The following is a 6000-nucleotide window of genomic DNA, read 5'->3' as shown; positions in this document are numbered from 1 at the left end:
CGTCAGGGATCCAGGTGTAAGAGAGATGAGGTCACTGTGTTCAGCGATCAGGAACCTGGAGCTCATAACCTAGGCCTTCTACGGGGTAGAGGTACCCAGTGGCTGTGCTGAACACGGTGCCTGACAAGAGGCAAGTGGGGACTGAGCCCAAAGCCACAGAGCCCAAGGCAGGTACCTTTTCCTCCACCCACACTCAGGGTCTGAGAGAGATGTTGAGGGAGGGAGGGAGGGAGGGAGGGGGGAAGAGAAAGAGAGAGAGAGAGAGAGAGAGAGAGAGAGAGAGAGAGAGAGAGAGAGAGAGAGAGAAGGGTTGTACCCAGACTCCAATCAGGCCCCTGGGCAAGCCTAGTATAGACCATTCATTGCTTTTTCCAATTAAAACGAATCAAACTGGCTGGGTGGCTTACATTCCCATCAGAAAATACCTACAACTGGGCTGGCTTTGCTAACACCCACTGGGCAATCACTGGAAGAGAAATTATTCGAGGTTTAGCGTGAAAGTAAAAAGTGGTAGGTAAACCTTATACAGGTAAGTACATGGCAATTATAGAAGAGCGATCCCAGTTATCCTTAGAGTCCAAATTCCATGGTTCTCTTAAAGCCGTGGTCGGCAAACTGCGGCTCGCGAGCCACATGCGGCTCTTTGGCCCCTTGCGTGTGGCTCTTCCACAAAATACCACGGCCTGGACGAGTCTATTTTGAAGAAGTGGTGTTAGAAGAAGTTTAAGTTTAAAAAATGTGGCTCTCCAAAGAAATTTCCGTCGTTGTCCTGTTGATATTTGGCTCTGTGGACTAACGAGTTTGCCGACCACTGTCTTAAAAAGCAATGTTGCTGGTCTCCACTCTCAGGGAAAGGTGTCTGAGATTCAGTCCATGAAAGAAAGAAAGAAGGTCCTGGGAATAAAGAAAAACCCACTTCACTACACAAAAAGCTATTTCTCTCTCTCTCTTCTCCGCCCCTGTGCCCCCCCCCTCCCCCCCCCCCCCCGCCCCCTCGCCATTCCGACTGCTAAGGTTAATGGGACAGAAGCAACCAGAGGACCATGAAAACGCGAGTGCAGTTAACGTGGCTGCCACGAGAGGGCAGTCTAACACGATTCCTGCAAGAGTCAGGGATGCTCAGGGCTCAGAGGTGTCAATCGCTTAAGGCTTCAGAAACACAAACATTCACAAGCCCACCTAGTGGGCTCTCTTATTGCAAAAGTAACGCAAAATCTGGGGTTGGGGCTATATCCTTAAAAACAGTGATTACAGCGAACATTCAAGAGAGGAAACCTGGGAGCCTTCAGAACATCCAATGGTGGCCCTGACCGGTTTGGCTCAGTGGATAGAGCGTCGGCCTGCGGACTGAAGGGTCCCGGGTTCGATTCCGGTCAAGGGCATGTACCTTGGTTGTGGGCACATGCCCAGGAGGGGGTGTGCAGGAGGCAGCTGATCCATGTTTCTCTCTCATCGATGTTTCTAACTCTCTATCCCTCTCCCTTCCTCTCTGTAAAAAATCAATAATATATATATATTTATTTAAAAAAAAGAACATCCAATGATGAAAGAATAGCCAAGTAAATTATGATCTACGTAAAATCCTATGCTTGCTTTCATCACATTGAAGAACAAAATGGTCGTGTTTAGTTTTGTTGTTGCTAATCCTCACCCAAAGGACATTTTTTTCCACTGATTTTTAGAGAGAGTGGGAGGGGGGAGAGAGAGACACATGGAGCTTTCTCCCTCGGTACATAAAGAATGATCCGTTGAAAAGGACCATAGTGCCGAGTATGAGAAACCCTGCTTTGCTAGAATTGGAGGGTGAGTCATGGGGCTGCCCACGTGTGGCTCCATATCACTGAGTTCCTCGGAGGGACGTGAGTAGACGGCCGCCGCCTCCCGAGATGCTGAGAAAAGACCGGTCATCACAGTGGGATGGACCCTTCGCTGCTTTTTCCAATTAAAACGGAATCAAACTGGCCGGGTGGCTCAGTAGGCTGGAGCTTCGTCCCACACACCAAAAGGTTGCAGGTTCATCTCCCAGTCATGGCATGTATCTAGGTTCTGGGTTCGATCCCGGATTCGAAAGGCAACCAATTGATGTTTCTCTCTCTCTCTCTCCCTCTCTTTCTAGTAAAAAAAAAAAAAAATCAATAAAAAAGCATATCCTTGGGTGAGAATTTTTAAAAAGTATTAAAACTGAATCAAACTGTATTGATTAAAGCAGCGTAATAATGCCGTGTAATACATTTGGTTCCCCCGTATGCCAGTGATTTTCAACTGGGGCGCCACAAGGATTTTTAAAAGATGCAATACCCGACTAGTTAGTCAGGGGCACTGACCTCTTTTCCCTTCGATTGTCAAATAAAAAAAATTTTTAAAATATATTTTATTGATTTTTTACAGAGAGGAAGGGAGAGGGATAGAGAGCTAGAAACATCGATGAGAGAGAAACATCGATCAGCTGCCTCCTGCACACCTCCTACCGGGGATGTGCCCGCAACCAAGGTACATGCCCTTGACCGGAATCGAACCTGGGACCCCTCAGTCCGCAGACCGACGCTCTATCCACTGAGCCAAACCGGTTTCAGCTCAAATTAAAAAATTTAAAAAATGACCACAGCCAACGCAACAATAGCTGCCAGGTATAAATGAATCAAATAATACCTTCATTTTTTTGTCAGATAAGCAAAAAACACATTTTTTTTGGTGGGCCACAGAATTTTAGCAATTGGTTTATGTGTGCTGTGAGATGAAAAAGGTTGAAAACCACTGCTTTATGCATTGAAATCCCTCGAACAAGATTCTCTCTGCAATAAATATTTGCTTCATCAGTGAACGAAGAAACAAAGCCCATCACACAGGGTTCCAATGCATTTCTTTTCCAATCAGGTTGCCTGGGGATGAAGCAATAAACAGATGAAGCCTTGGGTTTATTAGCTTTCAAAAATCTTAAGCCCGCCCGGCCAGTGTGGCTCAGTGGTTGAGCATCGAGTATGAGCCAGGAGGTCAGGGTTCTATTCTGGGTCAGGGCACATGCCGGGGTTGGGGGGGGGGCGTGCAGGAGGCAGCCGATCCATGATTCTCTCTCTCCCTCCCTCTGAAATCTATAAAGACATATTTAAATTTTAAAAGACAAAAGAAAGGTAAGCTTTGCATGGAACAACAAATTCGGAAAACCGTGGTAAAGGTCATATTTACTATTTCACTCTAAACTTTAGAATCTAAAGGAACTCCATACCATGAATAACAGTGTGTTCTGAAAGCAGATTTCTTAGAAAAACTTTTTTTAAAAAAATCATGATGAGGATAACGGATTCAGCCTTTGTAAAGAATGGCGTGTAGACCACAGATGGGGTACGGAGAACTGTGCTCAATCACAGATGGTCTATTTTTTCCTATATTTCACAAAACAGGCAATTTCTACCACTCTTTTTTTTTTTTCCTTTTCCATTTTGCTCTTGGTAATCCTGTAGATGGAGGGGGGGAAAAAAACAAAAACCACCTAAACTGAATGGAGACGTGAACACATTTACTTTTAGTGCTGTTTATAATCTTTCTCTTTGGTGGGTAGGCACATCACTGAATATTCTAGCTGTCATTTACTTTAAAAAAAAAATAAACGTGGAGTGTAATTCATTTTAGGTGAGCCATTTGTTTTATGAGCCGTGCATGTTTATTCGGGGTTGCGCCGTTTGGGGGTGTTGTGTTTTTATTGAGCGCCATAAAGACACTTCTTATCAATTGATTTGTTGTATCAGCAATGGGCGTCGTTCCAGACTGAGACGTGGCAGCTTTTCCGAGGACATTACCCGGCTCGTAACGCCAGCGCCGACAGGGATCCGGGGGCATCAGGGCCCGCTCGCTCTGCCTGTGAGATCTCCTCTCTAGGATTCCTCCTTGTCTTTTCTGGTGCACAGAGCATCACATGGCTGTCAAACGGCTTCTCTCTTTGACGGTCCATCGCAGACAGGGTTTTGAATTGTGCCGACTTGCGTGCCAAACTGGTAAAACCGGGAGTTCAAAAGTTCACGTCTAATCTCACGTGACGCGGGAGCTTCAAATACGGTGGAGCTTTGCACCTTTAATAAATAACTAATTGCAGCTCTTGGCCAGGTGGCTCAGGTGGCTGGAGAATTATTTTTTGCACCAAAAGGTGCAACAGTCAGGGCGCATGCCTAGGTTGTGGGTTCAATAGGGGGAGAGAGAGAAAGAGAAAGGTGTTATTTTGACTTATTTATACCTGATGTTTCTCTCTTGCTCTCTCTAACCTTCCTCTAAGTTTAAAAAAAATCAACGGGCCGAAACCGGTTTGGCTCAGTGGATAGAGCGTCCGCCTGCGGACTCAAGGGTCCCGGGTTCGGTTCCGGTCAAGGGCATGTACCTTGGTTGTGGGCACATCCCCAGTAGTGGTTGTGCAGGAGGCAGCGGATTGATGTTTCTCTCTCATTGATGTTTCTAACTCTCTATCCCTCTCTCTTCCTCTCTGTAAAAAAATCAATAAAATATATTTTTTAAAAAAAATCAATGAAAACAGATACAAGGGTGAGGATAAAAATAATTATAATTCATTGCCATGCAGGGCGGAAATGGAAGGAATTGGTTTATTGTTTTGAGGGTGTTAAAAAACTATGAGGAGGAGTTCTTTTTAAAAAATATATAAAATATATATGTTTTTATTGATTTCAAAGAGGAAGGGAGAGGGAGAGAGATAGAAACATCAATGATGAGAGAGAATCGTCGATCAGCTGCCTCCTGCACGCTCCTTACTGGAGACTGAGCTTTGTTTGCAACCTGACTGGGAATCGAACCGTGACCTCCTGGTTCATAGGTCGATGCTCAACCACTGAGCCACGCCAGCCGGGCCGGAGGAGTTCTGAACTCAAATGTGGATTTGTACATTCCAGCTCTACGTTACAGCCACCTTCTATCTAGCCTGCGTACGATGAATACTGTCCTTTAGGGCTGGGCGACCTGACCACAACGCCCAGACCCCCCAGGGGCAGGCACCTTGCAGGGCCTGACAGTAACGCTCTCACGTGGACACGGGATCACACTAACGTGTGTGCGCAGAGTGAGGAGATCAGGCCATGGTGCACATCTCCCAGAAATGCCCATCAACTGTCCAGGGAAACGTCCTTCGGCACCTCAGTCCCGCCTGGACTGAAGCAGGATGGGGGGGTGCCACAGCCGGGCGCGCCGGCTCCGAACGCCGCACCGGGACGCCGCGTCTTCGGCAAAGCCTTTCTTCTAAATCCCCGAATATCACCACATCTGGTCGCATCCCGTTGCCGTCATGACGGAGTATTTAAGATGATTTAACGGGCTTGTTGCGGAAGAATCTCGTTGTTGGCTTCACTACTGTGCCTTTAAGAGAATGGAGCCATGGAGAGCAACGGCAGAGGAGGCGCTGTTCTTGGTGCTGAATGGCTTCCTGACCCACGTCGGTGACGGGGGTCGCTGTCGACAGAGATGCTCAGACGTACACAGAATATACACAGGGAGAGGAGAGGGAAACGAGGCGCCCTGATCGACGACACCCGAAGCGAGCCGCAAAGAGCAAAACGCAGAAGACGGTCCCCCGTGGGAAACGAGGGAGGGGTGCTGAGCACGGGAACCAAGACGCGAACGTCACGCTGCAAAGGGATCACTTTCCTGTTCTGATTTTAAAATATATTTGTACTGATTTCAGAGAGGACGAGGCAGGGAGAGAGAGCAAGAGAGAAGCGTCAATAACGAGAGAGAATCGCTGATCGGCTGCCTCCTGCACGCCCCAAGCTGGGGATCGAGCCTGCAACCCGGGCATGTGCCCTTGACCGGAACCTGGGACCCTTCAGTCTGCAGGCTGACACTCTATCCACTGAGCCAAACCAGCTAGGGCTATATGTCAATTATATATATACTAGAGGCCCGGTGCATGAAATTCGTGCACTGGGGAGGGTGTCCCTCAGCCCAGCTTGCACCCTCTCTGATATGGGACCCCTCGGGGGATGTCCAATGGCAGGTTAATCGGGCCTA

This window comes from Eptesicus fuscus, chromosome 25, assembly GCF_027574615.1.
Source record: "Eptesicus fuscus isolate TK198812 chromosome 25, DD_ASM_mEF_20220401, whole genome shotgun sequence".
In the NCBI taxonomy this organism is placed as follows: Eukaryota; Metazoa; Chordata; class Mammalia; order Chiroptera; family Vespertilionidae; genus Eptesicus; species Eptesicus fuscus.
This window is presented reverse-complemented; position numbering follows the sequence as displayed.